The sequence below is a fragment of the Amblyomma mixtum genome, chromosome 3 (genome assembly GCF_055824585.1).
Source record: "Amblyomma mixtum isolate Tamu chromosome 3, ASM5582458v1, whole genome shotgun sequence".
In the NCBI taxonomy this organism is placed as follows: domain Eukaryota; kingdom Metazoa; phylum Arthropoda; class Arachnida; order Ixodida; family Ixodidae; genus Amblyomma; species Amblyomma mixtum.
In genome coordinates this window covers 291,765,432-291,783,576 of record NC_143014.1, presented here as the reverse complement: position 1 = coordinate 291,783,576, position 18,145 = coordinate 291,765,432, and the positions used below count along the sequence as shown (strand labels likewise).

Below are 18,145 nucleotides of genomic sequence, written 5' to 3'. Positions count from 1 at the left end.
GTCCAGCGGTCAGGAAGACACCAACCAGTCTTGGAAACGAAGCTCTTTATTTGGGCTGACCTGCGCCCGCAAAAGAACTGATTCACTCGGCGGCGGCGTGGAAAGAGAAGTTTATTTTTTTCTAAAGGAACAAAAATACGAAGCAAAACAGTTGAACTGAAGTCTGATCTTTCAAGCACATGCGCAGTTACGCAGCACTGAGCATGTCAGTAAGGCAGTAAGAAAGCCGACACTCGACCGCCGCGCAGGACGATAAAGTATGTCGACCATTTGCGCAAGAACTCAGCCTCGCTCATTGACAGAGCGTCTACGCATGCTTGTTCAAAGAGGCGCGTGCGGAGGCGCTGCAACATTGGAAACATTGTTCTTTGCGGACGCCCATTTAAAGAGGCCACTCCACGCTGCCGCCATAAAACGAACATGCCGACACACAGGAGCATATTTTGAAACACTTCGGGAGAACTAGTGCGCGCTTCCAGGCGGGTTAAAAACATGCGTGACACTAATATCCAAAAGGTGCGCGCAACTACACACTCAAACATTGCGTGCTGCAAAGTTTCAAGGAGACCGCACTGCGGGCATCGGGCGGAGGGCGCCACGCCCCACGCCGCAAGGCGGTCTCTTGTGGGCAGGACCCGCCAGCCTCGCAGCCAGCCGAAGTCCCTGACATCTGCAGGAAGCGCAGCTGAGGTCAGTTGGCGCCAGCGTGCCCGTCTCGTTTTCTGGAGTTGTTCGCGGGTCAGCGCAGCGACCGTTAGTGCTTCACACATCCTGGAGGGCGGGGTTTCATCAACATACAGATCGGTCACGCTGGCAGTCAACGACGCCAGTGTGCGACGCACGTTAACGAAAAATGCCGGCGGCTGCTCGACTGTAGGGCCAACCATGTGTTGTGTAAAAAACACGTTACGCGCTGTACCCAGAAAGTATGTGAGGAGTGTTCTCCCGGGATAGTCTGGGTTGCGTACAAGATCTCGTACTCCTCGCAAGGCGAGAACATTGCACATGGTGCGGATACAAGGTATACCGAACCCACCCATGTACGATGGAAGGCGCATGAACATTCGTGACACAAGTTCGGTTTTGCCCGCCCAAACGAAAGAGCCACAGGCCGAGGTTAGCCTGCGAGCAAACGTGCGCGGTGGACCTGGAAAAAGACCTGGAAATGAACCTCTTTATTTGGGCTGACTTGCGTCCCCAAAAGAACTGAATCACTCGGCGGCGGCGTAAGCAACAAACGTGCTGGTCGGTCATCGAACTACGAATGCCCGCTGCTCGCGGCATCGTTCAATTTAAAGCCGGCAAGGAAACTTCGAGATAACAGGTCGAGATCATCTAGAGTAATCTAGAAACACGTAGATGCAGCTTTTCATGGCTGTGAACAATCGAGATAAGTCCGGTCGCTTCTCGCGTCACGAACAAAAATGATAACACCCCTTTTCTGCGGCCTTGCGCGAACGAACGGACGCTATAATGATACGTGGCAATATAATGGCTGAACTGAATGCTTGGAGAGAAGTTTTGCAAGCTTGGCACCTCGGGCACATATATGTGAGCTGCCCCAAATTTAATTATGAGCATTGAAGTGTCCGCAAATAATATGCGGTGAGGGCGCCCTTGCTAACAAGTTATCAAGTCTCAAAGCATCAAATGGCGTGCCTGGCTCAAGATATACTCCAATCAGAGTGTACTGTTGTCCGGCAATAACTGTGACAGCGCACACGTATTCATTGTCGCTGTGAGGTGGGACATGAACCGATGAGGCCGGGATATCCTTGCGAAAGCCTATCAGCAATCTGCTGACGTTATCTGGAAAAAAAAGGAAAGATATACAATACAGCTGATACCAGAAGCGAGATGTATCGTAGAAGCCCCGAGCAAACGAAAAGACGTAATGCGCCGGCAAATATGCGCCGACACGGGCTTGCATGTATGTGTTGTAATAAAATACCACAGAAACCGAAAACAACTCAGCTGGGAGAGTAATCATGACAGATAACGCCGCCCCGTTTGAGACGCCGTCAAGAGCTGCCGAAATCTGAAAATATATCCGAGGCGCGGCCACAGATCATTGTCCGGACCAAGAATCAGGAGCGATCGCTGACCTGCAAGATAGGAAGAAAAGATATATATACGGCTGATACAAGACTAGAGATATCGTAGACGCTGCAAGAACAGAAGATATACCACCTGCAAGCCAACAACAACATGCGCTAGAACGCTCATTCATGCATGCAGTGCGTCCGAGAGATATGCCGATACGCACGCGCATGCAGTGAAATAAAATACCCCATCTGCGCGAGTAATCAAGAGAGGTAACGACGCTTCGCACGAGACGCCGCGCAGAGGTGCCGAAACAAGACACGACAAGCAGCAAGCAGGCGTGAGTTGGAACGAGTAAACAAGGTGCGCCGCGGAGTTTCGACTCGAAATAAGATACGCAGAGAAACAAGGATTCGCAATCCACAAGGGATCGAAATGATGCCACCACGCGACGTGCAACCTTATGGAAAAAACGCAGAGATACGAACGCAGTTTCTCGGCGCTGTTGCCGTCATTAGCCACGCAAGCTGTCGCGGATGCGCCTCCCTCCATTTTGTCGTCTACTAGCTGCCACAGCTCTCGGCAGTGGCAGCTAGGGGAAATGGAGAAATAGCACCAGAGAGGCTGCGAACACCACGTGAGTAGTGTTGCAAAACTTTTACTGGTATATTTGGGACCTACACTCGGTGTCGAATTATTTTTGCATGGTTTCATCTTATAGGCATAGCAGTAGAGTAATCTGTGGTTAAAGATTTGGTTCTCTCAAGGTTTTCAACTCGTATCTGGTCTGAATGGAAAGAATTTGATGACATGTCTTCGTCTGCGGAATGGAAATAAACTAGTGTAATATAGCACAATTACATGTGCAGATACGAGGGGGTTCTCAAAGGAAACCGGACTTATTTTTGTTTGAACTTATTTGTTCACATTTTAAGCACAGACCTTCAATCTCCTTTAAAGTATTCCCCACTTGTAATGATACGCTTGTCGAATCTTTCATTCCATTTTTCAAAACATTGTTTAAATTCATCTTTTGTAATGCTTGACAATGCCTCCGTCATTTTTTTCTTCACCTCAGTAACATCAGTGAAACGCTTTCCATTCACCTATTTTTTCATTCTAGGAAACAAAGAAAGTAGCACGGGGCAAGGTCGGGAGAGTATGAGGATTGAGGAATAGGGGTCATGCCATTTTTGGTCCAAAATTGTAGAGACAGGGCTGTGTGAGCAGGGGCATTGCCATGATGGAAAAACCAGTCACCCGACCGCCACAAATCTGGCCACTTCCACTGCACACTGTTGCCCAATCTTTTCAAAACATCCAAGTAGAAAGCCTGGCTAAATGTCTGACCCTGCGGAACAAATTCTCAATGGACGACAGCTCTCACGTCGAAAAAACAAATCAGCATTGTTTTGAGGTTTGGTTTCACCTGACGAGCTTTCTTGAGGCGAGGTGAATTTAAAGTTTTCCATGGGCGTGATTGTTGCTTTGATTCAGGATTCGATTCAGAAACACTTGAGTTGTCCCCATAGCATCGTCCTTGTACGTCTTTCTTAATATTTCAAGAGTTTCCATTCAACTTTTTTCGAGCAAAAATCGGAATTTCACCGGCGCACGCTGTTCACGAAAATCAGCCATTGCAAAAACGATATTCACACAAAACAGTCGTCACTCTAAAACTCTGCCTAAACTAGTCTGACCTCCTTCAACGACGGCACTCGGCTTACTGACTCTAGAATGCTCATTCTATGCGCTCCTAGTGGCAAAACGCGGTACCACAGCAGCTTTGCCGACCAAAAAATTTAGTCCGGTTTCATTTGGGTACCCCCTCGTATTAAATATTGTGCGGAATGTCAAGCACGAGGCAGTATTTCAAGACTCGGGGAAATTGCACAGTCTCTGCTGTCGTCTGAAAACTGTAGACCTCATAAATTTACACCAGTTTGATATGCGCGTTCTATTTACAATTTCCTTCCTCGCTGTATAAACAGCAAATAAATGCACTAACACATCACTAGCCATATGCAGTGTGACTAAATGTAAACACGTTATCCCTTCACGCCTGCCGCAGCGCACAAGCAGGTGCTCACCACTTTGACCATTTGCATGTAGACCATAGAGGAGAAAGAACGACATTCCACGTAAATAGGTCATGGATGGATCCCACACAGCAAGGCGGAAATTTGGGCGAGTTGGTAAGTATTCATGATTTTCTTCACAGCGCAAGAACGGGACAGGAGACGAAAGAGCGACACAAACAGGCGCTGACTGTCAACTATTTTTTATTGAAGAACGAAAGGCGTACATATATAAACTTTACAACAGTTATCAAGACAACAGAAGTTATCTGGAAAGAAGTTATCTGGAGCGGCAATTAAGGTATCTAAACTCCCACGTGCCTTCCAGATAACTTCTGTTGTCTTGATAAGTGTTTTAATGTTGGTATATATACGCCTTTCTTTCTTCAATAAAAACTAGTTGATAGTCAGCGCTTGTTTGTGTCACTCTTACGTCTCCTCTCCCGTTCTTGTTGCGCTGTGAAGAAAATCCCACACAGGCTTCTTGTGTGCTGCAATCTTCACCGCCTGGAATAGCACACTTGTTAAAAAAGGTGTAAAAGACTGTTAGAATTAGCGCATCCCATAATAAATATTTTTCTTTGCTCCCTCCTATGTTCATTTCGACGTCGCTCATGTGTAACTGATGCTGCAGCACTGGTATGGAAATTTCTGGTTGAGTGGCGAGATCAGTATTATGTGCTTCACTATAAGTACAATTAAGCCCTGTTGCACCAATCTTTTAGGCTTTCACACATTTTTTTTCTTCACTTAAGGAAACGGCTCATCCCAGCTGATTTCCCCTCTGCTCCCTTTTTCATCCATCGACAAAAAAAAAACAAGAAATCGACAAGCGTACCAGCATCTGCAGTTTTGTTTTCTTAATTTCGCGCACTGCGCAAAAACTCAAAACAAGTATAATGCGCACAAGAAGAAGGCATCAAAAAGCAAGGAGAAATGGCGAATAGAAATTTCGGATTCGCAGCATGCACCCTGGAGATACTCATTAACTTGCTTTTCAGTCATTTTTAGTGTAGATAGTGCGCTATATATAGTGCACACGCATGTCGCGAAAACACCTGTCGTGTCATCCATTTGTCACGCACGCCAAAACGATCAGTTCAGTGACGTACAGTGCCTTCAGTCGCGCCATACAGCTCGACAGTTCGGTACTGCCTCTCCCCGCAATGCATCCCTGCACACCTTCCACATGCATACGCATCTTCAGGTGATTGCACACGCGAGCCGGCTAGTCAGAGACAATTCGAAAGCATCGCTGTGTTCTCGGAAGTCCCTCACCTCTCCCTGTTCGAGTTAACAAACGAGGAACACATGTGATAGAGTGAGCGAGTGACAAAAACGTTAAATGCATAGAATAAATAGAGGCTAGTTTGCTGGGCCCTTATGCCAGGAGCCCATAGGATTTTTCCACCGCTCTTGCTCAGGTACAGCAAAAACAGCTGCAGGCGCCGCAATTACCGCGCTGCATTAACCGCACGGACCGATCATTTCTCACTGTTCTCGCTCTGAGCGGAGGGTTTGCAACGGGAGAGCAGTTAGCGCCCCCATGCTGCTGCACATTTATTTTCTTATTTTTTTATTTAGTAATACTGCAGGCCAATACTTTGGCCCAAGCAGGAGGGGCATATCACAAACAAAAAAGAAAGCACAGAAAGCTTATACAATGTAACATGAAATGAACATAATTCACAAAAAGAAGCACAAATGAGAACGTCAACATCGCTAACTTGCACAAAAATTATTTTGCAATGCAGCCATGAAATCGTTAGACTGAAATACACTAATGGGAAGTGAATTCCACTCGTTCACCGTTCGAGGGAAAAAACTGTACTGTTAAGCGTTTGTTTTCGCGAAGATCGGTGCAAGCAGACACTCATGGCTGTGTCGTGTTCTCCTCATAGAAGGCCGACGTGCGGAAGCTGGTAGCGTCATATTATATTTTCCAGAAAGAGTGTTATGTAGTAGTACAAGATGATTAATTTTTCTTCGTATTTTGAGTGTCTCTATTCTATTTTGTAACATTATTGAGGACGGCGAATCCTTCCTGGCATATTTCCCGTATATAAATCTCACTGCTTTTCTCTCTACTCGCTGGAGTTCTTTAGTGTCTTTCATGGTATGCGGGTCCCAAAGTTCGGAAGCATATTCTAACTCCGATCTCACTATTGAATTGTAGGCTAACATTTTAGTCCTCAAAGGCGCGTTTTTAAGCTTTCTCTTTATGAACCACAATTTTTTTAGCGCAGCTGAGCAAGCATCCGAGATATGTGTTCACCATGTAAGCTTATTGTTAAGAGTAACGTCAAGGCATTTGTATTTGTCGACTTCGAGGACAGTTCTAGTTCCAAGTTGGTACGGAAAAATGCTAGCAGATTTTTTTCTTGTTACACGTAAAAGTACAGTTTCTTCTGCATTGAGCTCCATTCCCCAATTGGAACAGCAGTCAGTAATTTCTGCAAGGTATCTCTGCAACACATAATGATCCTCATGGGACACAATTTCCTTGAAGATAACACAATCATCCGAGTATAACCGAATGGACACATTACCAGGAATAACATCAACCAAGTCGTTAACATAAATTAAAAATAAAAATAGTCCTAGCACACTGCCTTGAGGGACTCCTGAGGTGACCTGACGAGCACTGGAAGTACAATTTCTAATATCAACAAACTGTTCTCTGTTTTTGAGATAAGCCCAAATCCACTGTATGATACCAAATGGGAGTCCAATTTTATCTAATTTATGTAATAGCTTTGCATGGGAAACTTTATCAAAAGCTTTGCTGAAGTCCAGAAAGAGCACATCTATTTGTCCAGATAAATCAAGTATGTGGGATAGCTCATGTACGGTTGTTACGAGTTGAGTGCCAGCGGAGAGTCCTTTCCTGAAACCATGCTGAAAAGGTGATAGTACGCTATGATCTTCCAAAAACTCTTGTATAAAACCAGTGACAATATGTTTCAATAGCTTACAACACGTGCTAGTAATAGATATAGGACGGTAATGTGAAACAGTTTGGCGGTCTCCTTTCTTGTGTACCAGCACAACACGTGCTTTTCTCCAGACTGATGGTGTTGCGCCTAATTTTAGGGATAACTGAAAAAGATTAAAAATTAATTCAGATAATTGTTCACAATATCGCCTCAAGAAAGCATGGGGAATATTACCAGGCCCAGCTGACTTCTTAATATTTATATTTAGAAGCAATGCCAGGACACCTTCGCGACTGATTAAAATATGATCTACCGATGGGCTACTTGTACTGGAAAGTTCACACTGATCACGTTCTGTAAACACACTTTGAAAATATATATTGAAGTATTCAGCAATGCAGTGCGCATCCTCTATTTCAATTCCGTTGACGTTAATGCTTTGTATCTGTTGTTTTCTCTGGCTTAGGTGCAGCCAAAACTTTTTAGGATCGCTAGAAATAAATTCTTCAAGATTCAAGCTGTAGAACCTATCTCTAGACAAATTTACCTTTATTAGTAAGTCTTGTTTCAGCTGCGTAATCTGCGGGGTTGTCGCTTTGTTCCGCTTTATCTGTCTTTTTATTTTACGCTTGGTCTGAATAATATCTCGATTTATCCAAGGATTCAGCGCTGTTTTCGAACTACTTTTAAAGGGACAAAGTGCTCCGTACAGTACTTTACAGTCTCCTCAAAACATTGCCATGAAAGTTCAACATTATTTTCGATTATATCAGGTTGTGTATCTAAATAATCTATAATCGCAACATCATTTGCCTTAGTGAAATCTCTAATTGTTTTAACTGTTCTATGATCTTGGTGCTTCTGCGCAGGAACTTTCGAATAAAAAGATATCAGCTTGGGATCTGATACACCAGGCTCGACCGTTGTCGTTCCATCAGAAAATACTTCGCTCAGGAATAGAAGATCAAGGATATTATTTCCCCGGGTATCATTATCAACAACCTGCTGGAGGCCCAGACTGAACATAATTTCTATCGCCAAGTCACCAGAAACCGACGAACCATAATTTAAACGATTCCAGTTTAGACAGGGTAGATTAAAGTCACCTGTTATTATTAAGTTTTTCCCTTTAATCTCAGGAGATGATCATACAACTGATGTATAAAAGAGTCATCAGCCCCTGGGGCCCGATATACAGAGCACAAAAAAACGACATTCCCCAGATAGATACCTTCAAGAGTAAACTTTTGTGTTCCTTGATTTGATCTGCAACTGCTACATGAACACTGGATTTTGTTATGACTGCAATACCGCCACCGCGAGAACCCCTATCTTTTCTGTACAGATGATAGTTTGGCGGAACTATTTCGTCGTTGCGAATGGCTTCATGCAACCAAGTTTCCGAAATGACACAGACATGGGGGTAATATAGCAAAAGCAAATCTTCTAGCTTATCTGTTTTATTTACAATACTTCTGGCATTGAATGAAAGAAGCCGGAGCTGGTGCGGCTGCAAATGCAAGCTTTCGGACGTGGAGCTGTTCGTTGTAGAATTTTTTTTGCGACTCGGTGAACTATCAGCTCCAGAAATCTGTTTACGGGAGTTGGAGGCATCATCCCAAGAAAAATACTGGTCATCAATTCGTAGCTTATCGTGTATCAGCTGGACCTTTTTTTCGCTATCTTTTTCTGCCTTCGCACTAGTCCAAAGCAGTTTGCGTTTGCGCCGCGTCTCAGCGCAGTAATCATTCTGAACAGAAATGTTTGATCCTTTAACTTGTATGCGTTCTGCATGACTGAATGTTTTTCCATGTAGTCCTGGAAATACGCGATAATCGGCTGGCCATCTGAACTCTTCCCAAGCATGTGTATTCTTGCCACCGACGAACAGCTCACGCCCAATTTATTCAGAAACACGTCGTTTAAAACCTTGTCGCGTAAGAGCGACAAAGTTTCATTGGGAATTTCCGGAATGCCAAAAACTATCAGATTTGATCGCCTACTGCGATCTTCTAGGTCGATCAGCTTGGCTTGCTGTGATTTTAGTACCTCTCCTATTTTACATACCGTTGTGACCAAGCTAGCAGCTGCGCTCGTATTTTCTTCTACGTCTTCTTCCAACTGAGTCATACGCTTGTCAAAACTATCGACCGCTTTTTCTATATTTTCAAGGCGCGTTTTCCAGTCCGCAATATCCTTTCTTATTGCCTGTTGTCCTTCTATCAAGGACTGAAACATTTCTTCAACTGTTGGCCCAGGATTGTCCTCAACATCGCCACACATCAGTTTTCAGGCGCAAAAACAATCATAGTTTATACTTATACAAAGTTGAGGGCGGTTTATGACCTCACTATTAATGCTATCAAGCGCTGCTTATATCAGATGTACCTTTCTCACGCCGTTTTATTTCCTTCTGCAATCAGAACTGCACTTTTGTAAACTTAGGTTGTTCTTTAAATAAACACTTATTAAAATTCAGCCAACAACCACTCTGTAAATCAGCGTTCCATTTGCTCAAATGCATAATTCGGATGTCTCGCGGCCTGCGTAGTTATGATAGCGAAACGCGCCCCTTTTTAGAAATGGCGGCGCATTCTTTACGTCATGAAACGTCAATTTTACATCACCTCATAGTGCTTGTGTGTCTGTGTTTCCCGTGACAACATTCCACCCAATCCGATTTCAGGAAGCGACTTTTCCCAGTTTGCAGCTGTTTTCCCGAAATTGGTAACTCGTGCTCAAATATTCTCATACTTACCACCTGTAACTTGTTTTGCCCTTTACAATCACTTATATTTATCAGCCTGGTGCCGAAAATAACACTGCTAAAACTCTATTTTCAATGCCACGTTAATTTCACGTCAAGGTGTAAATTGCGTCTCAAACTGATGGTTTTGCGTCTCATGTTCGAAACACGTGAGCAGTGATTAATCTTCCTGAGAGCCATAAGGGGGGACTATATGGCGCTGACAGGCGAATGTGGATATCGAGAATCGGGCCGGTAGAGGACTAGCATGCACTTTGAGTATTTACCACCTTCCCCCTCCCGCCCTCTCCTTCCTGCGGCTAAGAGAAGTCAACTTCGCCGTTGAGCGGTTCTCCGCAAAGGGATCGGGGGAGGCGCGCAGGATCATTACAACCGTCCAGCTTTCCTACTCCCATCTGCCGCAGAACTCCGGAGACCCCTCTGTCGGGAGGCGGCGAGATGCGCTCAAAGCAGGCAGCGGCGTAGAGGGGAAGTGGCCGACTCGCCCGAACCTCCGAATATCCCCTTTCCAGGAAAGACACGAGTGGCGTTGGTTTCTCGCAAGGGCTGCTTCTCGCCGGTAGTGCACGGAGCGGTAAGAGTTGTTGCACCGAAGGAGTGCCGCGAGCCGACCCTAGCTTCCCCCGTCTTGAGAGACACCAGGCGTTGTGTAACCTGGATACGAGCGTTTCGTTCGGAAATTCGGCAGCGCTTTTGAAGAGAAAACACGGCCAGAAAAAACGAGGTCGGGTGCTAACTCTGGACGGGGGCAAATAAAAAGGAGTTGTCGGCGACGGTACGGCTGGCTGGTGTTCCGTAATTGCGACGAAGCTCGAAAGCCTGAATGTCAACAGTTCTCAAGAAACGGACTTTCGTAGGTAGGCGCCACCGGACAGAATGGATGCCGCCACTTACTTGAAGGCAGTGACGGCCCGTTGACTAATGCCTCTGACCAGATTCCGGGGGGCGCCTCCTATATCAGTAGTCTGCGGTAATCCGACTCGAATGGGAACGCGGTTAGGACCGTCCTTTTGTTGCTCGTGACGGTGGCGGCTCACGGTTGAGGCAGATAACTACCCTAATTCCGAGAACCGCCAGGGTCCTGGGGAAACCGGGGCACCCGTGTAAGTATTTTCTCTCTTTTTATGCGTTTTACCTTTTCTTTCATAGACAAGAGAGTTTGTGCAATAAGTCGAAGTGTGTGGCCTGGCATGTAACCCAGGGGACTAATCAGTTTGTACGTCCGTTCCCGCAATGTACGATTTTTGAAGTTGACGTCCTTTTTACAATACGTATATCTGGCTGTGGGTTACGTCCCTTACGGAAATTGGAGGCTGAGCCCCGCGGTTGATGAATCAATCGCCTCAGGAGTTTACCTTGACTGAATGCTGCCGAATGTGGGCCGGGCCCATAGGTGTTTAAAACTGGCACCGGGGCCCGGGAAAGGGGTTCTGTGCAGCTGTCAGATGTTATACATCTGCCGGGTAAGGGGCTCCCCTAGTGCTAGCCAGTTCCATGTTGTGCTTTCTCATCAACCTGTTGCAAATATGCAAATTCATGTACATAAAGCATCACGTTATCTCCCCTGCAAGTCCTGTGTTGGTGCCGCACATTGTCTGCTAGGCCGTCTCTAACAGGGCACCTCTGGTGAATAAAACCTTAAACATTCGAGCTCAACAAGCCGTCACTGACGGGGCACCCCTTGTGCGAAAAAGAAAACGTACCTAAACTTTACTAGGCCACGGGTGCTCGCCGTCACCCTCAAAAAAGCCCAAGGCCTAAAATAAATCTAATGCAAGTTCCCGTTCTTTTTTTACTTTTTTTTACCGTGTCAACAACGAGACTCCCGGTATAAGCTCTAGAATAAAACAGAACTAAAAAAGGTATGAACACGAAAGAGAAAACGACATATATTTTCAGAAAATAATAACAACAAAACAAATATAAACGTGACAGTATTTTTCAAAGATTAGTAAAGCACCTTTTTTTTCCCCTTTCCCGCCACTTCAATGGGACCATCCTAATTTTAGCAGAAGAAAAGGTTTTCCCGTCATCATCATCATGACCATCGCCACGTAACGCTCGTGCCGGCATTCGAGAAATCCGTTGGACAGCGTTTAAGGTATTTGTGGCAACCTAACTAACCGCACTCATCTGAGATGCTCGCCGAGGCGCCAACCTCGATTGGTGGTGCGAGCCTTCGGGCTCCTACCTTCTACGGGGCTGAATGGCCTGCGCATGCCTCTCAAGCAGGAGCACGGCGGCGCCGACTGCTCCCCACGCCGATTCGAACAGGTTAGTGACAAGAGCCACGCCACTTGTTCGTTCTGCGCATTAGGCTAAGCAGCGCATTTTTAGCCCCTTAGAGCATGCGAGCTACGTGTGTTCACTGCGGAGGCCTGAGTAGCACACCCACGTTTCGGTCAAACTCCTGTCCCGTATAGTCGCGTAGTTCTTGCGGTTTCGTGAAAAAAAAAAGCCGTCACTGTAGGCCGTCCGCATGGGATAATAGTAAGCCCAGGAAACCGTGCATCGGAGCAGGGAGTCCGAACCTGCGCTTCGTTAAGTTGCAGTACTAGGGTCCTACAAGGCTCTTTCATGCACTTGGAGTAGAGCCCGCCACCCACGAGAGCGAGGTACCAGTGCGGCGGGGATGTTCGTGTATTAACACGAAACGAACGCTCGAGGGAGTGACTTCTACTGATAGTAGAGTGAGGTAGCACAGCGAAGGCGTGCTAACGTAGACGCATACCGCTTGCGCGCGTAGCGACTGGCGTCCGGAAAACCTTTACACGTCTACGTTAGTGCCTCTTCGCTGTGCGCCCGTCCTTGTACTCTTCTCGTTCGTGTCTTTTTTAGCGCAATTCCCTTGTTTAAGTATGCACGACCGACTCGCCCGACAACGTGCTCTGCTAAATTTTTTATTAGCCCTTATAAAAATTTCTATAGACAGTCCATAGACTGTCTATAGACTTTAGTCTATGAAGTCTATAGACTGTCTATAGACAAATCCTTTAGACTGGTCTATAGACAGTCTATAGATTTATGGCCATACACTTTTAGTAGACTTTTATCTATAGACAGTCTATAGACAAATGTCTACTGAAAGTCTATAGGTCTATAGGAAGTCTATAGACACAGGTCTATAGACAGTCTATAGACGATCTATAGACTTATGGTCATACATTTCCTATAGAGCTGTCTATAGACCGTCTATAGACATTTGTCTATAGACGGACTATAGACGACCTATAGACTTATGGCCATAGACTTCCTGTAGATTACTGTCTATAGACAGTCTACAGACAAAAGTCTACTGGTCCAGTAGACATATGTCTATAGACTGTCTATAGACATTCCATAGGTGTGTGTCCTGGCAGTGCTATAGACCTTTGTCTATAGATAGTCTATAGACCTCTGTCTACTAAACTATTAGTAGACCATTATCTATAGACTGCCTATAGACTGTCCACAATCATTGAAAAAGGTCACCAGACAGAGTTCACACATGAAACAATCAATATACTTACAAATTTAGTTTATTTCCAAGCTATCCAGGCTGGGAATATGCAATACATGCACCATAAGAATGCACCACAGTAACATAAAAGTTGAAAGTAACAGTCCGGCTAGTTTCCTCAGAAGCATTCTTGTGGCCTGTTGTCTGCAGTAAATCATCCGGGCATGTTCACCTGTACAGCACAAAGGAAAAAAATAATATGAGAGGAACTCAAAAAAAAATTTTCATTCCATCTCTACACATGTGCTTTACAATGCAAGGCATATCCTGGCTCTGCCATTCTAGAAAGGCAATCTTGATCTTTTGGTTTGGTTTTATGGGGTTCAAAAGACCCAAGGCGACACAGGCTACGAGACGCTGAAGTGAAAAGGCTGGGGAATAATTTCGGTCACCTATGCAGAGTACACAGGCCTTCAGCATTTTGCCTCTATTAAAATGCGACCGCCTAGGCCGGAATCGAACTTGCATCTTTCAGGTCGCCATACGAACATGATAGCCACTGAGCTATCTCGCCGGCTCAATCATTTCAGTAAATACACGACAGATTATAAGTGTCGTCATAAAACATTGTAACAAAGACCCCTAATCCCTGGAGCACTCTACTCTGAATCCAGTACTGATATTGATTTCTGTATGGCAATACTGTTACAGCCAATACTGATCTCTTTATGGTAATCCTTTTACACTATTTGTAACAGAAGACTTCGAACAATTGTGCCACATATCTGCATTGACTCGCAAGGAGCTGTTAAGAATGCCACCTCCATACAATACTGATTCATTGCACCTTACAGAGGGATCCAAAAAGAAGAATATTGCAGCATTTATTCTTACAGCCGCTATAGAAGAAGCGCTTCAGAATACCTTGCGTGAATTAAGCCTGGTACACCCGGCCAAATTTTTAACTGGCTCGGGTGTTGCATCGCTAATTGCACCTTGTAAAATAGGTGCCTTTCGGCTACACTGCTGGCATATTCCTGCTGTAATTTAACGAGTAAAATGTCATTTCGTGGTTCCTTTTTGTTCATATAATGTTTGAGTGCAGTACTTGCGTGTTTACATCAACGTTATCAGAAACATTCGTCTGCCACTACGAACAGCTGAAACAAGCGGCATGCGCAGCTATGGTTCTGGCCCATATGGCCTCATCCTCTGGGTAAAGTACCACTCCTTTCATGGCGAACAACTCGTTTACCCAGATTAGTGCAAATGCGCCACCAGAACCATTGCTGCGTATTCCGCTTGTTTCGGCTCTTCGTAACGGCAGACGATGAATATTTCTGATAACTTTGATCTAAACATGCAGGTACTCCACTCAAACATTATATTAACAAAAAGAAAGTATGAAATGCCATCTCACGCGTCAAATTACAACATGAATATGCCAGCAGTGTAGCCACAAGGCACCTTTTTACAAGGTGCATTTAGCGATGCAACACCTAAGTCAGTTAAAAGATTTGGCCGATTGTACGTAAGCCGATACTCAAACGGGCACAAGCTACACAACACCAGCAGGCAGAAGCAACCAGTTCACCACAGATTTGCGCCTATAACTTGAAGCACAAAGACGGAACAGCATACTCGTACATCTGCGCTCTTAGAAACAAGCGGGTTGCAGCGCTTCCATGCCGCGCTCATTATTCAGAAAACTAATACAGCACACAGAGGCTGCAGCTGCGCCGTTTCAAAAGCAGTCGCGAGGTTGAGACAGCAAATTACTGTCACGATAAAATACCGTCTGAAATTCACTTAGTTTTTCCTTCAAGTGCAGCTCCAACAGCGCAGTAAAGAGGTGTTTCATGCATGGAGGCAGCCTAACCCAACGCTGCTAGAAAAATCAGCGAAAGCATTGAACGTGCTCAAAGTAGGAAGTATTTCAATGAAACAATTAACGCCTTCAACAGGCGCAGCTATAATAACACGAGAGCTTAATTCAATTTTAGGCTCAAATAAGCGGCGAGTCACATCGGCGCTTTCGTAACGTAGCAGTCTGAAATCAGAAACACATACTTTGCCTCTCGCGCAAATGGTATTCTAGAAATCTGTGCACGCGTGAGCGGGATTCATGAACGAACCACTCGGAACGAAATGTAAGCCACCTCTTGTCGAGCCGACCTTTACCCAGCTTTCAAAATGAAGTGCCCGCAAGCCAGCGGCGGCGGCCAACGGCTCTGATGACAGACACGGACGAATCCATACGTGCGCAACGAAGGGGAGATGGGATGGAGTTCGTGGGTTCTTCGCGGTGTTTGAGCACGCCGGCCATTCGCGCCGGCAACGAATTTTATTCACCCATCACACGACAAGCATTCCTCCAGCGCCGCTTGAATACAACTTTGGCAAACGTCTCGCGCTCCAGTCTATAGCGTTACAAGACACCTTTGCTGAAACGTCGGCGTCCACGACGCGCACCGAGCGAGCGTCCATACGTAGCAAGCAATGCACACCTCAAAAAGAACAGCACTCCATGGTCCAGACAGGCGATAACACAAAAATAAGAAAATAAATGTAATCCACCACTGAACGAGACTGTATGTAAGTACGTTTTCTGAGGTGCCAAGTAAATTGAGCTCACACGGCGCTAACACACAGTTCCATTTCGGCCGTCATTCACAGGCTAAACGACATTTCTGGCCGCGCATCTACCTTGAAACACGAAAAATCTAGTAGACAGCTCGCGAGGAGCGGCTTATCATCAAGGGCATCGCACAGACTGCCTTTCCGCGCGTTAGTAAAGACAGCGGGACAGAGATAAGCGGCATCAGTCGAGAACCCGATGGCTTCCGCCTTAGAAACGAAGATAGGACGTTTGTAACTGCGCACATAATCTGTTCTGCACACATAGCTCTGCTTAGAATGGTTTAGGAGACCAAATGAATAAAATATAAACGTGTAGACTTACCGTAAGCAGACGATGAAGCTGGATTTTGAAGAAAACGTAATCCGCGAAAAACAAGCCAACGCCATTGATGCAGCCACGCACAGGGTTGTTTGCAGCCCGAATGATTTTCCGCCGTCTCGCGGTAAAATGGGTATAACGTGAAACAGAAACCCATTTCACGGTCGTATCTTTACCGCTCGCACTCTTGCCGTGTGCAGCTTGATCTGATATCCAAGACCACAGAAGACAATTGGTTTATAAGCTTAAATTCTTCGCTTACCCTCTAAAAATCTTATTGTTTTCGTGAAAACAGAACCGAAATCTAACTTCTTGTCGGTATACGCGCCGCATCTCCCACCGAATAGTATGTGGTACAATTCTCAAATAATAATTATAAGGTTGCATAGCATAACGTCTTTTTTGCGTGTGTTCGTGTTTAGAAAACTGATATGCGCCACATCAGCGTGTCATCGGCTCCGAAGAAACAGGTGCAAGGGTAGGAACGAAAAAATACTGGCTTTGTGATTGTTGCGTCGCAGCACTTATTCACGTGAATACAAACTGCAAAGGTAGAAATGGCAGATGTTAATCGCACAGAGGATCAGGCTCTTTGAGATTAATGTAAGATGTTTCTAAGGGATGGGCGCTTCCTTGAATTCTCACACCCGTATTTCCCCCTTTATTTTCAGGACGTTTTAAAGAGAAATGTAGAACCGTTGATGAAATGTTTCTGATTTCAGCGTGTTGGACAGTAACGATCGAAAGATGGAAAGGAATTGTGTAGAGCGATTCCTTTAAGGGACAGCGTATTTGTTCGATGTAGTACAGTTTGCGGGCGCCCTTACTTCAAGAACGGCTGCCTTTCCTCGGCTTACTTGTTAGCATTAAATATCTAATTGTATTGACAATACAAATCACGATATAACGAAAAGGAGCTTGTGAATGCTCCTGAAAACAATATACAGGAGGGTGTTGTAATGGCATTACGCAATACTTTGCCTGCCCTGTACGGGACCCCCAGCTTGCTTACTTATGTGATATGCTCGAGCGCGTCCAAAATAATGCTGCGAGATTTGTGTCCATTAATTACAGCTTCTCAACTAGTGTCGCGTCTCTTAAAAACCACCTTGGCTGGGGATCTTTAGCTAACCGTAGGAAACATTTGAGATTACAAATCATACATCGCATCTATTTTGGAAAGCTGAGCATTGACAAAGACCGGTATCTGCTTCAACCTCACTTTTTTTCTAGACGAGTTGATCATCAGTGGAAGATCCGAGAGATTAAGTGTCGCACAGATGTTTACAAAACCTCATTCTTTCCACGGACGATCAATGAGTGGAACAGGCTACCAGCCGGCGTCACTGAGTGCTGCACGGAAGGTCAATTCCGCGCATTCTTATCTGATGTATGACGTGGCGCGCAGTTGTATTGCGCGTGTCTTTTTCATTTCATTAGTGTTATTTTATTTGTGGAGCGTGGTTGTCTTCCTTCAGTGCATGCTTTTCCTCATCTATTAGTTGTGTGATTGTATTTCTGTTATATGTGTACTTTCGGCCAAATGAGCAGAAGTTATTGTGTCCCCCCCCCTGCAATAATGCCTTCGGGCGCTGCAGGTATCTGTAATAAATAAATAAATAAATAAATTTCCGTAATAGCGAAGGTAGTGCGGGACTCCCGACATAGTTGCGGTCACTAGATGCAGGTCCCCTCAACATGCAGTGCAAAAAGAAATTGACATTGTTCTGGATTTAGTCGAAAGTCAGTGTATCGAACATTGTTAGATAAAATTACGATTGTTATAGACTGGTCTATAGGCAGTAGAATATCTATAGTGTACAGTCTATAGACGAAAGGAAATTGAGGTAGTTGTAGACTGTAGTCTATAGAGAGTCTATAGACCGTCTATAGACAAAAGGAAATTGAAGCAGCTATAGACCG

The 18,145-nt window shown here is 45.1% G+C and overlaps 1 long non-coding RNA gene across 1 annotated transcript; it reads right to left on the bottom strand.

The window, feature by feature from the left end:
• Positions 1–13,324: 13,324 nt before the first annotated feature.
• LOC149355159 (uncharacterized) lies at positions 13,325–16,409 on the bottom strand. The gene is made up of 2 exons (XR_016289700.1): positions 16,226–16,409; positions 13,325–13,495 (listed from the first exon to the last, which is right to left on the bottom strand). It is a non-coding gene; the product is annotated as an uncharacterized LOC149355159 (long non-coding RNA).
• Between the last annotated feature and the right edge of the window lie 1,736 nt (positions 16,410–18,145).